This window comes from Tenrec ecaudatus, chromosome 12 (assembly GCF_050624435.1).
Source record: "Tenrec ecaudatus isolate mTenEca1 chromosome 12, mTenEca1.hap1, whole genome shotgun sequence".
NCBI classification, from domain to species: domain Eukaryota; kingdom Metazoa; phylum Chordata; class Mammalia; order Afrosoricida; family Tenrecidae; genus Tenrec; species Tenrec ecaudatus.
In genome coordinates this window covers 59311943-59325680 of record NC_134541.1, presented here as the reverse complement: position 1 = coordinate 59325680, position 13738 = coordinate 59311943, and the positions used below count along the sequence as shown (strand labels likewise).

Sequence of the window (13738 nt, the reverse complement as noted above, 5' to 3'; positions counted from 1 at the left end):
AGCTCTATGGCAGTGCTTTATGTTGCTTTGCCCTGGCTGAGGGCATGGTACATTTCAACAATGACTATGGCTGAGACAGCTGACGATGCCCAAGGGAGGTGTACACTTCCCCTGCCCGCTTCTCTTCTCTTCAGTCATCCCAGCTGCTTGCTCTCTGCTAAGTGGGAACAATTTGGTCAAAACAAATGCTGATGGGAATACCATCCCTACCTTTTTTTGAAGTTTCCATTTTTGATATATAGCCATTAGTGTCCCAGATGCTTGGATTATTTCCCTGACCACCACCTTTTCAATGGCGGGGTGTTGGGGTGGTGGTGGTGGGGGATAATAGAAAACACTCTTCCAGCTTTTATATTGGGTACTTCTATTGTCCCCATCAAAAAAAATAACTTAAAAATATATTTACATATACATATGTGTGTGTGCATGTGTGTGTATAATGGGGGGAGGGGTTAGAAAACACAGTTGAATAGAGAAAAGATCAGGTTTGCTTCCAGAAGCTCACAGATATTCATGCTAGGAAATGTCTGTTCCTAGTTGTTTATAATATAAAACAAAGTAGCATGAACATAACATATCAACATTTTATAAAATATATCAACATTCTACAAAATAATATAACAACATTCTAAAAATTCAGGTCATATTCTATAGACGTAGTCCTATTGGAATAAAGGGAGGGTTTGGATTTGCCTCAGAGCAGAGTTTGGGGAGTCTTCATTGAACCCACAACCACCAAGCTGCTTCCGATTGAAAGTGACCCTGTAAACTGTTTGATAAGGGTTTCTGAGATTTGAACCACCAACCTGAAAGTTCGTGGTGCAAGTGGGTGCTTAAGACAGTGTGAGGTTCCTTGTAACACACATTGATAGCCATCTATTTTCATGTCACCCACAATTATTTATATAACATCGGGCATAATGTTATAAATACTATCTGTTGCCCAAGCCGGGCAAAAAATATCTCTAAAGCATAGAGTCTGTGGCTGTTTGGTTCACTTTGTCTCCGCAGCCCCTAGAATTCTACCTTACATAGGCGATGCTCAAAATAAACATTTTAATGTAGTTTATTCACCAGTTGTAGATGCACTGAGCTCATTTGCTTGCCTTCATGCCCATGTTACATAAATGGAAGGAAAGGGATGTTGAGATTCACAGGGGGTGTTCTTGGGAAAAGCACAGCTTTGAGGACATGCACGTGTACAAGGAGAATTTGGTAATCCTATGGGGTGACTCCATGGGCGAAGGGAGAGTTGAGAGGGATTTTTTGTCTCCATGCTGAGGAGTCTTACGTTTCTGCTTGTGGCCACTAAGACTTCAATCTCTATTTTCAGATCCTTTTAAATTTTCTTCCTTCAAACCACATGGATGTCAGTTAATAGGTTTACCAAAAGGAAAAGGAGCAATCTTAACCACTTGTCAATTAGCAGATGATTATTTTTAAAAGAATGTCATTTAAAAACAAATAAAAAGAAGAACCACATGCATGTCTGGAAAGACAGGGTAATGATGCGTTTGGCAGCCTGTCGAGACCTTACAAAGCACCTTTCCCATTTCCCTTGGCTCTATAATTACTGAAGTCTAGTGTGTAGTGGAGAAAGAGGGTCAAGAACACATTTAGAACTGCATGTACCTGATTCAGATGATTTTGACCATTTGTGGATTTGAGTGCCTTTGAAATGTCTGCAGAATTGGAATGTGGTCACAAGTAGCTCATTACCACTGTTCAAGGTTCGCTCAATCATGTGATTAAAACAGTCTCCCCAAGGCTACACTGTAAGGGAAATCCAATCAAAGTGTCAGGTATCCAAAACAAGTCTGAAGTTGCAGGTATCCTTGTAGTATAACTCGGAGTCTGTAATGAAGAGGATAGGGTTAAGATCAAAGAATTATTGAAGGAATACAAGCTCTGGTCTAGAGAAATATATAGCACCCATCCAATGCCATGTCCTCTCAGACCCACTTTCCTGACTAGCAGAGGCCAGTGTTACTGGACAAATGTCCAATATGCCATCTTTGCAGTTGAAAGAGGAGATGTCAAACATGTCCTCTTCCTTAAAGTGAACTTCATATAACAGTAACCATATTAAATTGGACAAACCATGGTAATGAATACATTCATGGTGTGTGCAGCCAACACCTCGGTCAAGTTCCAAATAGTTTCCATAAACCAAAAGGACATTCTGTAGCTGTGACGCAGTTATTCCCCATCGTCCCTTTCCCGAAGCCCGGCAACCATCAAGCTGTTTCACTGCCCTGTGGATTTATCCATTTGGGATAATTTATATAACCAGAATCATATAGCACATGGCTTTTATGACTGAATTATTTCATGTAGTGACATGGTCTGCAGCATCATCCATGTTGTGACATGTGCAGTGCAGCATTACACTCTGGTGGTGTGGTTGAAAAGGATTCCCTTGTTTATGTGCACGTGTACATCAGAGGTCTTGCAACTTTAGTTTCAGACTACCACAAGTCACACTTGTTGTGTGTGCATGTTGTGTCTCTTAGCATATAAAATTATTCTTGAATTAGACTGTGTAGTCTATTAGGCATGCAAGCACATGGTAAAACATTTGGAGTATCGTGAGAATTACCAAAATGTGGCAGAGACATGAAGTGAGCACATGCTATTGGAAAGTGGCACTGGCAGACTTACTCCATGCAGGGTCGTCATCAAGCTTCAATTTGAGCAACAAACACATACAATGCCCAGGGAGTATCATAAAGTGTAGTAAATTAAACAGAATATAACTATGTAGAAGTACAGTTTGTTAACATGCAAAGGATGCCTATGGGTGTGGCACTACAGGTACGTATATGATGTTGGCATTTGGAACAGACCTTGTGCACTTCATAAAATGTATTCACTCACTAACCCACTCATGCACTGCATCCAGTCAATGCAGACTCACAGTGACCCAAGGGGACAGGGCACAGACTGCCCCTGTGGGTTTCTAAGATTATACCTGTTTACAGGAGGAAGAGCTTTCTCCCTTGTAGGAGCTGGCGGTTTTAAACTGCCCACCTTGTGGATCACAGTCTAACTAACATGTAATCACGACACCACCAGGGCTCCCTATAGACAATGAGACTGTACTTATGATGATCACTCAGTCTCACATAATACCAGACCTTATCAGTGCTCGAGTGGCTCAACCTTACTTGTTTGCAATTCTTTCTTTTTAGAAGATACAGACTTTCACACATTGTTTTTTGATAATGCTACAGACTAGAGAAATAAGGACAGACAAAAGACAAAATAAATAAATAAAAACTTTGTATCTTAGTGATTGAAAATCTGAGACCAAAAGAAATTGGAATTGCAGAAATAGACAGATGCATATCAGTTAAGAACCCTGTAGACAGGTTCTCTAGAGAAACAAAACCAGTACACTAATGATTTTTATATATATTTATGTAGATTGAAGAAATAAACAGTTAATCTATAGAGCAGTACATTGGCTCAGTGAAACTCACTTCCATGAGCCAGCTAATACACTGGCAGTCCTTCAAGTATTGAGGGCTACTGGGTAGTCCTGCGTAGAGTAATTCAGACTATCCAGCCATAGACAGCGAACAGCAAGGCAGATCACCAACAGTCTGTCCCCAGCTCAAGCGATATATACTCCAGTAGCGGGGCGAACCAGGTCTTGAAGAAACCTCAAACTACACCGACACAGTCCGCGGGTTGGGTGTCTTACAGGTAGTGTAGCTTGCAAATTGAAATAGAGAACCAGCAAAGGCAGCTGCACACTGATCTGATCATCAAAGAGCAAGAAACAAGAAAGGTGAGGCTCGCAGAGCCATTTATCTCTCCGCCCTTCAATTAATCCCACATGTGTTCATTGGCCAGGTTAACGCAAAAAAACCTACCAATCACAAAGAGAGGGGCAACTCTCCTTAATAATATCTTTCAGTAGTATTTCTTTCCACACCTTCTCATGGCATATTTGCTTATTGCTTCTTCCCTTTGATGGCTTGTAACTATGAGGCCCACAACTGTGGGAGAAGATGGGCAATATAAGCCAAAGACCTAGAATAAAAGAGAAGAAAGTGATCCACTTTTTATCTGGAATATTCTGTTGGTTAAAGGAAAATTTGGCAATGGTTGCCCTCTGATGGGACTTCAGGCCTCCCCAGAGCATGGCCTAGAGAGATGGGACAACAGGGAGAAGAAAAGACTGTTTCCACTTGATGCCTAACCGCTTTAGCGTTCCTTATTGAATTGTCTGTTCCATCCCCCGATTGCTGATAAACCGTCTCCCTGGGAGAGGCAGTGCACCTGTCTTTGTACTCCGCAAAGGGTTAAATCCCAGTGGTCTGGTGAGAAGGCTGCTGTCTAGAAGAAGTGGAGGCAGGACCATGCTGGCAAAGCTGCCTGCTGGGAAGAGGAATGGAACAGGATGGCGTGAAGAAAGGGGCAGGAGTAGGGAACTTCTTTCACAAATCGATTTCCTGTAAAAATTGGTAATTTTTTTTCCAGTTTATAACTTCTCTGATAGAGCTAGTTGAAGTGACTCTTTTGGTTTATTTGCTTGTATTCAGCTTCTATTATGAGCATAATATTAGGATGCCCTATAGAGGTAACATTATCCCTGGTGGGTCAGTGCTGAAGTACCTGGCTGCTAACCGAAAGGCCTGTGGTTTGGAGGCACTAGCTGCTGCACCCAAGCAAGATGTGGCAATCTGCCTCCATCCAGATGACAGCCTTGGACACGCTATGGAGCAGTTCTGCTCCGTCCTCTGGGATCACTATGAGTTGGGCTCAACTCGACAGCAGCAGATTATAATTTTTAAATGATTAATAACATATGCAAAGATATATTTTTAGCATTTTTATTAGGGGCTCATACAACTCTTATCACAATCCATACATATACATACATCAATTGTATAAAGCACATCTGTACATTCTTTGCCCTAATCATTTTCTTTTTTTTTCCTTTTCTTTTTTTTTTAATACCAATCATAAAAAATTAAACACAAACTTCCCCTGCTTTTTTGACAATGTCAGACCTTTGCTTGTTTTCTAATGGAAAACAGGTTTCCAGTAACATCTAGAGTATAGAAAACGGAGAAATCCTAAATAGCTCTGCCTAAGGGAGTCCTACAAGGAGCTCTGCAGCCTTGTGAGCTGCTAACTGCATGGCCAGTGGTTCAAAACACCACCTGCTCCACAGGAGAAAGGCGAGGCTGTGTACTCCTATAATGATTTCAGGTCTCTGAAACCCAAAGGGACAGTTCTATTTTGACCCATAGGGTCCTTATGAGTTGAGTCAACCCAGATGCAGTGAGTTTTTCAGAAGTATCCCTGGTGATCCTTCCAGGTAGGATTAAATTGCTAACCACTAGTCAACAGTTCAAACTCACCAGCCACTATTCAGGAGAAAAGTGAGGCTATCTGCTCTCATAAAGATTCATAGACTTGGAAATCCTATGTAGGATCACTATGAGTCAGTATTGACTCAGTGGCATTGAACATGGTAGGGTTTTTGGTGTTGATAGTGGCTTCCTCATCAGCCTGCGTGAGAGAGACAAGGTGTTCTGTGAAAGGACAGGCTTTTGTGGCCAGAAACAGAGAGCTGCTGAGCACCCACTCAGAACACTCCCACTCACGATCTCCTATCATCTTCTCCATCTACCTGCTGATCTTCCTAATTCTCTTCTATATACATCTCCATCTGTCGGGTTACCCAACGTCCATTTATTTCTTCACACTGAGTACTTGCTCTGTGTTAGAAGCCACATTAAGTTATAACTCATTTTTATCCTTGTACAGCACCTGGGCCAAAAGTTATTTTCTCTCCGTAGTCATGTCGCTAATAGGATACCGATCCAGAATTGGAATGTAGGTCTGCCTCCTTCCCAGGTTTGTGCTTAACCTTTCTCTGCAGAGGTTCAGCTTTTGTGCCTTTATGGGCTAATCTTTGAGGAGAACATTTGTCATTCTTGGGAGAATGAGCGAGCTTTTGGCAATGAATGCTCTGGAAGGGAGCCTTATCTCATTAACTAAATAATCTTCCACTGTCAAGGTCAAATTTCAAGCAAAGGATTCATGCTAGCCTGATGTTGAATCCTGAACAACATTTATGCAAATCCTGCCTCCCAGCCTTAGGACAGCAGAGCTTCCACCTCAGATTCTGATTGCCTGTGCCTTCAAAGGCTTGGTCTCAACTCCCATTTTTTATCTGAAGCAAAAAAAGTCCAAATATGCCACACCAGAATTCTTACTCTTTCAAAGTACAGGAGTCTACCAGGACCTAGTCTTCACTATCTTTCTGACAGAGGACAAGTGAGGCCTCCACCCCTTGATTCTTGGAAAGAGTGGGTTGTGCGTACCCACTCCACCCCCTCAGGGGCTCCTTATTCAGCATCCCTCTCGTGCACCTCAATGTTTGCCTGCAGATAGTGGGGTACTCCATCGTTCCTAATGAAGCCCTGCTCCGCAGGGTCGTTGTGAGGACTCCTTTTCCACCTTGACCTGGAAATGCGTTCCCTTTGTGGTAAAAGTTAGGTGGCTATGTGAAGTTTCGATGTACAACTAGATCCCCTTGTTTATTTCCTAAGCCTGGATTCCTGTATTGAACTAGCATTTCATATATAGTTATTGCTTATTAATTAATTCTTTCATATATTCTGCTAGCCATAGTTTATGTGCACTTCTGCATAGCTTATGCCCACCTATGTGGATGCACTTAGGTTTATGCTTAAATACCTACTTTGCTCAGCCACATCATAAACTTACAGGAGGAAGAATCCATCCCTTTGTTGTCTGTTTTTTGGAGGAGCTCAGAGTCTTGAAGTATACATAAAAGCATCCAAGCTCACTATTGCTTACTAAAAGTCCACTGTTTCTGCGCCTTCTCTCCTAGTGAACCGGAAGGCATGTTTCCTTGACTATAGCACCTCCCCACCCACACACACGCGATGGACACACATCAGCATATCTACCCCTGCCTCCTGCAGTTCCTCCCATGGAGAAAGATGACCTTTGTACTCTGTAAACATTTCTGGGTCCACACAGCCCTGGCCATTGTGCATTATGTAGGAGATCGTTGAGCCTTTCTGTGGCAGCAAACCTGAGTGGCCAGTATTATATCCTGGCCTGTGAGTGAACAGCAAGGCCAATGGGGACCTCTAAACTTTGCTTACGTTTACCTCTGGGGACAGAAAAAGGAAAGACTTCACATAACTCTCTGAGCGGTAATAAGTTTGCATTTCGATCTCAGATACATCCAGGTACTTCAAAAGTCTTGTGTGGAGCAGCAGTGTTAACATGGTTGGCCTTTGTGAGCTGCTGGGGCCAGTGATGGCAACAGCAGTCACTCAGGGGTCTAGACATTGAAAAAAACTTAGCAGAAGTCATCTTGGCCTCAGTGTGTTGGTATCTTGACCTCCTGCAAACAGATAAACAGATCCAAACACAGTAACAACAACTCTAGTCTCCAGAAGTAAAACACTGTTTCCTTTTAAGAAGCCAACAATTCTGGACCTCAACATCTCTCTGCCCCCGGGGACACATTAGAACCATCTGTACAGTCAAATCATGCCCAGCAAGGAGACCCCAGTGTAACTTATATAATGGTTCTTCATCGTTGCTAAGGCTTTTTACCTTATTGTTAATTTTGAGTCTAAAGGATGGAAATTAATTTACTCAGATGGAGTCAAATCATAGGTGACATAATTGATAGAAACTATGAATAAATAGAAAATCTGCTCACCGAATTGGGAATCTATTACTAAAATGGAACAGGAAAGAAGTGAAATGAGAGCAGAGAGTATATCTGTAAAATAAAACATAACAAGCATCCAGTTGATCCCTGGAGAAAGGATTTTCCCCGGTGGCCTGGGAATAGAGACCATGCCCCTCATGCTCTGTGTGTGTGTAGGGAGGGGGACTTCTGAGCAAAAAGGACAGTCAAAGTCATTGCCTTCACTGCTCTTGACCCCCTTGTAAATTGACCTTCCTTAGAAGCAACGTGGGGTTGGGGCAAGGACAGAGAGTCAGAGCAATAGAGAGGCCAGAAAGTGGTGCTTCCAATAAGCAGAAGATCAACGCCCCCTAAAAAAATTGGTTTTGAAGTCAATAAAGTCTCTCTTGCTGGGGCTGCCACTGAAAAGAGCATGCCCTTGGCATTGACCTCAGTAGTTATCAGCACTGCTGGAGATGTTTATTGCTTCAATCACACTTGCCTGGGACCCAGTTTTACTTATGTTAGTGGCATGACTGGGTGGTTGTAACTTATCTCACAAGCAGGCACAGTGCTATGCTCAGCGAAAGTGCAGGGTGAGGGTGGAGGGTCCCATGGAAGGAGAAGACAAAACCATGGGCGGATATATAAATGGGTATATATACACACACACACACACATATACATACATACATACATACATACACACACACATATATGTCAGCTAAGAGGACAACCCCTGCACCTCTGTCTCTTAGAAGGAGCTAGCCCATTCATGAAGTCTCTGTGGAGCCTTCCAAGGGTTTCCAGTGCACTACACACAGTTCTCCAGCCTCCTGCTTAGGCTATTTTGAAAGACACAGCTCCTACCTCCCAGATTTCTCACTGACCTTTCTGAAATTCTGGGTCTAGCTGTCCCAGAAGACATTCAGAAATTTGCTCTGCGACATTTATCTAACTGAGGCTGCTAGTAACCTGACACCGTTGGCCAGAGGGTGGACAGGGAGGAGAGGAGGAGGGAGGAGAGGAGGGCTGAGGAAGGCATGGGCTTCTCTTCCCTACTGGGCTATGCAAGCCAGTGTCTAGTCATGCGTGATACAACCACTGGATAGAGCAGGAAAAGCCCAGTCCAGGCCAGGGTGGTGTGAGTAAAATAAATGTACATCCCGAATGGGACAGCTGAGTCTGGCGGGACTCCACGGCCTCCTGTTGCCATAGCCTTCCCTGGTGGTTCTCAGGGTGAGCAGGGATCAGCTACAGCTTCTGGAGCTGTCTCGCTTGCTGTCCGATTTCCTCAAAGAGAAGAGGTAGATGCAGAAGCATGGAGAATACGGACCCCTGGGGCTGACTGTGGGTACCAGGCTCACAGCGCTCCCTGGTGGAACAAGACAGAACCGGTCCCTGCCTTCACGGCTCTTATCATCCAGAAACAGACCTGCAGCTATAGACATGATTTCTTCCAGTCATGCTGTGCACTTCAAAGAACTGTGTGCTCTGAGAATGCTTATGGAGACCACTGTAGATTCGGAAATTGAGAAGCTTCCACACGGAAGCACCATTTCAGGGGAGACGTAATAATGGGTGACATGGAAGTGGCTGTGTAAAATGGCCCCAGAGCAAAGGGTCCAAGACCTAAAAAAAGCAGAGCACTAAGGGCCCATATGTCAGGAGAATTGCAACTAGAAGGAGCCTCACTGGAGTACAGGTTCTTTCCCCTGGGATCCCTCAGCCTGCTTCTGTGGGGCCCTCTCCCTGCTGCATGCTGATAGGCAGTGCTCCCTCACTTCTTCAGCTACCGGCACTGTAAAGAAAGGATGTCTTGATGTCTCTTTGGTCACACACCTCTTCCCACGATACTGAAGGATTTGCTCAGGCCCTGGAGGCACTCAGAACCTGACTCTGGGCTGGGTGACCTGTCAGCATTTGCCTGAATTTGACCAAGAGACACTTTCTGCTTCATGGTTAAAAGTTTGCCCTCCAGAGTCAGATACACACCGCTTCCAATCAGCCCTGTGACTTTGAACGAGTGACTTAATGTCTCTGTGTTTATGATGGGTAGATAGAACAGCAGAAATAATGCCTATATCTGTTCATCTGTAGATTATACAAAATGATAACAACCCCTTATTTTTGGCCCAACACTGATCTAAATGCTTCACATAGACTCTTATGAATCCATGTAATCCATAGACCCTGTGACAATAGTACCATCATTGTCCCCGTTGTATAGCTGAAGAGGCTGAGGGCCCTGAGAGATATAGTTCTGCACAGCTGGTAGACAATAGAGTATAGGTTTGGCACCTTTGGATGTCTCCTGTGCGGGAGGCAGGACATTGGAGCATATCGGGTTAATAGAAACTGTTTGGTGAAACCCCCTTCAAGGGACGTTGAGCTCATGCCTGTCATAACCTCCGGGGCTGGCTTCTTCTTGCAGTGTAAGCCAGGAAGATAGGATTTCCAAAAGCCAAACTCACTGCCAACTCACAGCCACCCTTTAAAATAGGGTAGATTAGCCCCCTGGGAATTGCTGAGACTGTAACTGTTTTCCAGAGTAGAAAGCCTAGCCTTTCTCCCTTGCAGAGGCTGGTGGCTTTTAACTGCTGACCTTGCAGTTAGCAACCCAGTGTTTAACATGGCTCTGCCATTTCTGAAGCGAGGGTTACGCCAGTGGTTCTCAACCTATGGGTCATGACCCCTTTGGGGGTCAAACAACCCTTTCACAGGGCCACCTAAGACCATGAGAAAACATATTTCTGATGGTTTTAGGAACTGAGACACCGCTCCTCTATCCATCTCCAGGCGGGTCCACCCACATGCAGATATGCCCACACACAAGTACCTGGGGTGAAGACTGTTACCCATGCTACACCATGCTTCAAGATAAAATTTCATTTATTTGTAATTAGAAATAAAGATTTCACAATATAAAATTATACATTGGTTTGTGATTAATCACTATGCTTTCATTATGTTCAATTTATAACAATGAAAATACATCCTGCATAACAGATATTTACATGATGATTCATTACAGTATAAAAATTACACTTATGAAGCAGCAATGAAAATAATTTTATTGTTGGGGTCACCACACCATGAGCAACTGTATTAAGGGTCACGGCATGAGGAAGGTTGCGGACCTCTGGGTTCGGTGCTGTGAACGTTATGACTGGGGAGTCGGCCCGCCAGCTCACTTGTTTATTCTCTCAGTTGGCCCAGTGCTCACCTCCACTGGATGTGGGCTGGAAGGAGAAGGACTATGTGAACCGTGGTCGAAAGTTCACCTTCAAAATACTGACAAACCAATACATAAGCATATTAATAGGGATATAGGTCATCTATGTACATTATAATTTATCAAGGGGCAGCAAGGGTGAGAGGGTGGGGAAGGGAGTAAAAAAGGAGGAGCTGATACCAAGGGCTCAAGCAGACAGAAGATGTTTAAAAAATGATGCTGACAACATATATACAAATGAGTGTGATTTAATTAATGCATGGGTTGTTGGAAGAGCCCCCAATACAATGATTTCTTAATTAAAAAAATACTGACAAACAAATAAATAAACAAAATCAGGCCTAGGCAATGGAAACAAACTCCATTGCCAATGGAAACTAGCTAATTTCCATTTTTTTTTTTTAATATAGAAAAATATTTTATTTTGAATAAAATATTTTTTTTTCTTCTTTTACATTTTATTAGGGACTCCAACAACTCTTACCACAATCCATACATATACATACATCAATTGTACAAAGCACACCCATACACTCCCTGTCCCAATCACTCTCAAGGCATTTGCTCTTCACCTAAGCCCCTTGCATCAGGTCCTCCTTTTTTTCCCCCCCTCCCTCCCTTTTCCCCCCTCCCTCATATGCCCTTGGTAATTTATACCTCGTTATTTTGTCATGTCTTGCCCTATTCGGGGTCTCCCTTCCCCCCTTCTCTGCTGTCCCTCTCCCAGGGAAGAGGTCACATGTGGCTCCTTGTAATCAGTCCCCCTTTCCAACCCACTCACCCTCCACTCTCCCAGCATCGTCCCTCACGCCCTTGGTCCTGGAGGTATCATCCACCCTGGATTCCCTGTATCTCCAACCCTCCTATGTACCAGTGTACAGCCTCTGTCCTATCCAACCCTGCAAGGTAGAATTCGGATCATGGTAGTTGGGGGGAGGAAGCATCCAGGATCTGGGGGAAAGCTGTGTTCTTCATCGATACTACCTCGCACCCTAATTAACCCATCTCCTCTCCTAAGCCCCTCTGTGAGGGGATCTCCATTGGCTGACACTTGGGCCTTGGGTCTCCACTCTGCACTTCCCCCTTCATTTAATATAATATATATATACACATACATATATACATATACACATAAATACACATAAATACACACACTTATATCTTTTTTTTTTTTTTTTGCATGATGCCTTATATCTGGTCCCTTGGGCACCTCGTGATCGCACTGGCCGGTGTGCTTCTTCCATGTGGGCTTATTTGTTTCTGAGCGAGATGGCCGCTTGTTCACCTTCAAGCCTTTAAGACCCCAGACACTATCTCTTTTGATAGCCGGGCACCATCAGCTTTCTTCACCACATTCGCTTATGCACCCATTTGTCTTCAGCGATCCTATCATGGAGGTGTGCAGTCAATGATATGATTTTTTGTTCTTTGATGCCTGGTAACTGATCCCTTTGGGACCACTCGATCACACAGGCTGGTGTGTTCTTCCATGTGGACTTTGTTGCTTCTGAGCTAGATGGCCGCTTGTTTATCTTCAAGCCTTTAAGACCCCAGTCACTATCTCTTTTGATAGCCGGGCACCATCAGCTTTCTTCACCACATTTACTTGTTCACCCATGTTGGCTCCAGCTGTTGTGTCGGGAGAGTGAGCATCATAGAGTTCCAATTTAATAAAAGAAGGTATTCATGCATAGAGGGAGTGTTTGAGTAGAGGCCCAAGGTCCTTCTGCCACCTTAATACTTGACCTATAAATATAGACACAAAGATCTATTTCCCCAACCTCCTATATATATTTGCATGTACATGTCGTTGTCTAGACCTCCATGAATGCCCTTTGACTTCTAGCTCTTTCCTCCATCTCCCTTGACCTTCCTCCTGCCCTACTACCATGCTTCATTGCCACCTGGGCTAGAGTATACCTCTTCTCTAAGCAACCTTACCCTTGATCATTTCCCACCAGGCCTGCCACTCCCCCTTCTCTACCCTTTGGGGTCCCATGTTTTTCACTTGTCCCTGGGTTTGTTAACACCACTTCCTTACCCCCCCCTACCCCCCACCCCAAGCCCCCCCGGAACTGTCGGTCCCGTTGTTTTTCCTCCAGATAGTTCATCCAGCCTGTCCTATTCAGACAGACCTGTGGAGTCACTAACATGCACGAAAACTAGACATAGGAACACAAAGCAACAGTATATAACCAGACAACAAAACAACCAAAACAAACCACTGAAAAAGAACAGAACAAAACAGTTCGCAAGAGAAAAGCTTGTAGTTAGTTCAGGGATCTTTGCTGGCCCTTAGGAGCGTTTTCCAGTCCAGTCTGTTGGGGCACCACGCCCTGGCCCCAAAGTCCACTTTCAGCATTCCCTGGGGACCTTGCCACTCCATTCCCTTGCTGTTCCGCTGCACTCCCCCAGTGCATTGCCTCGGTGTGGTGGGATCAGGTCAGGTGCAATTCCCACACTGTGTCTCCGGTTCTGTCCCCTGTATCGCCCTTAGTCACTGAGGGGCATCATGTCTCATAGTAGGGCCAGCCATGTTGTTCTCTCTGTGGACTGGCTGCTCTACTCAAGAACATTATCCTCACGGCCTGGTGGGCCAGGCTGTGCTCCACTCTCTCCTCCTGCCCCTTCATCTGCTCCCGTGTGCTCTGATCAAATATGTCCATCTCCCATAGCTGCAGGGTCAATGTCGTCCTTTGGAACAAGTTCTTTTCGGGGGAGGGGCAGGAATCCACTTAATTTATGGTGCTGGGGCCTGCCTCCCAGACCTCTCCACCGGTTCCGTCCTCCACGCCGGGATAATGCAT

The 13738-nt window shown here is 44.3% G+C and overlaps 1 protein-coding gene across 2 annotated transcripts in view; it reads left to right on the top strand.

Annotated features, from left to right (window-relative positions):
- NTM (neurotrimin) overlaps positions 1-13738 on the top strand; it is a 577270-nt gene that overhangs the window by 181760 nt on the left and 381772 nt on the right. The gene's annotated exons all lie outside the window — the stretch shown is intronic.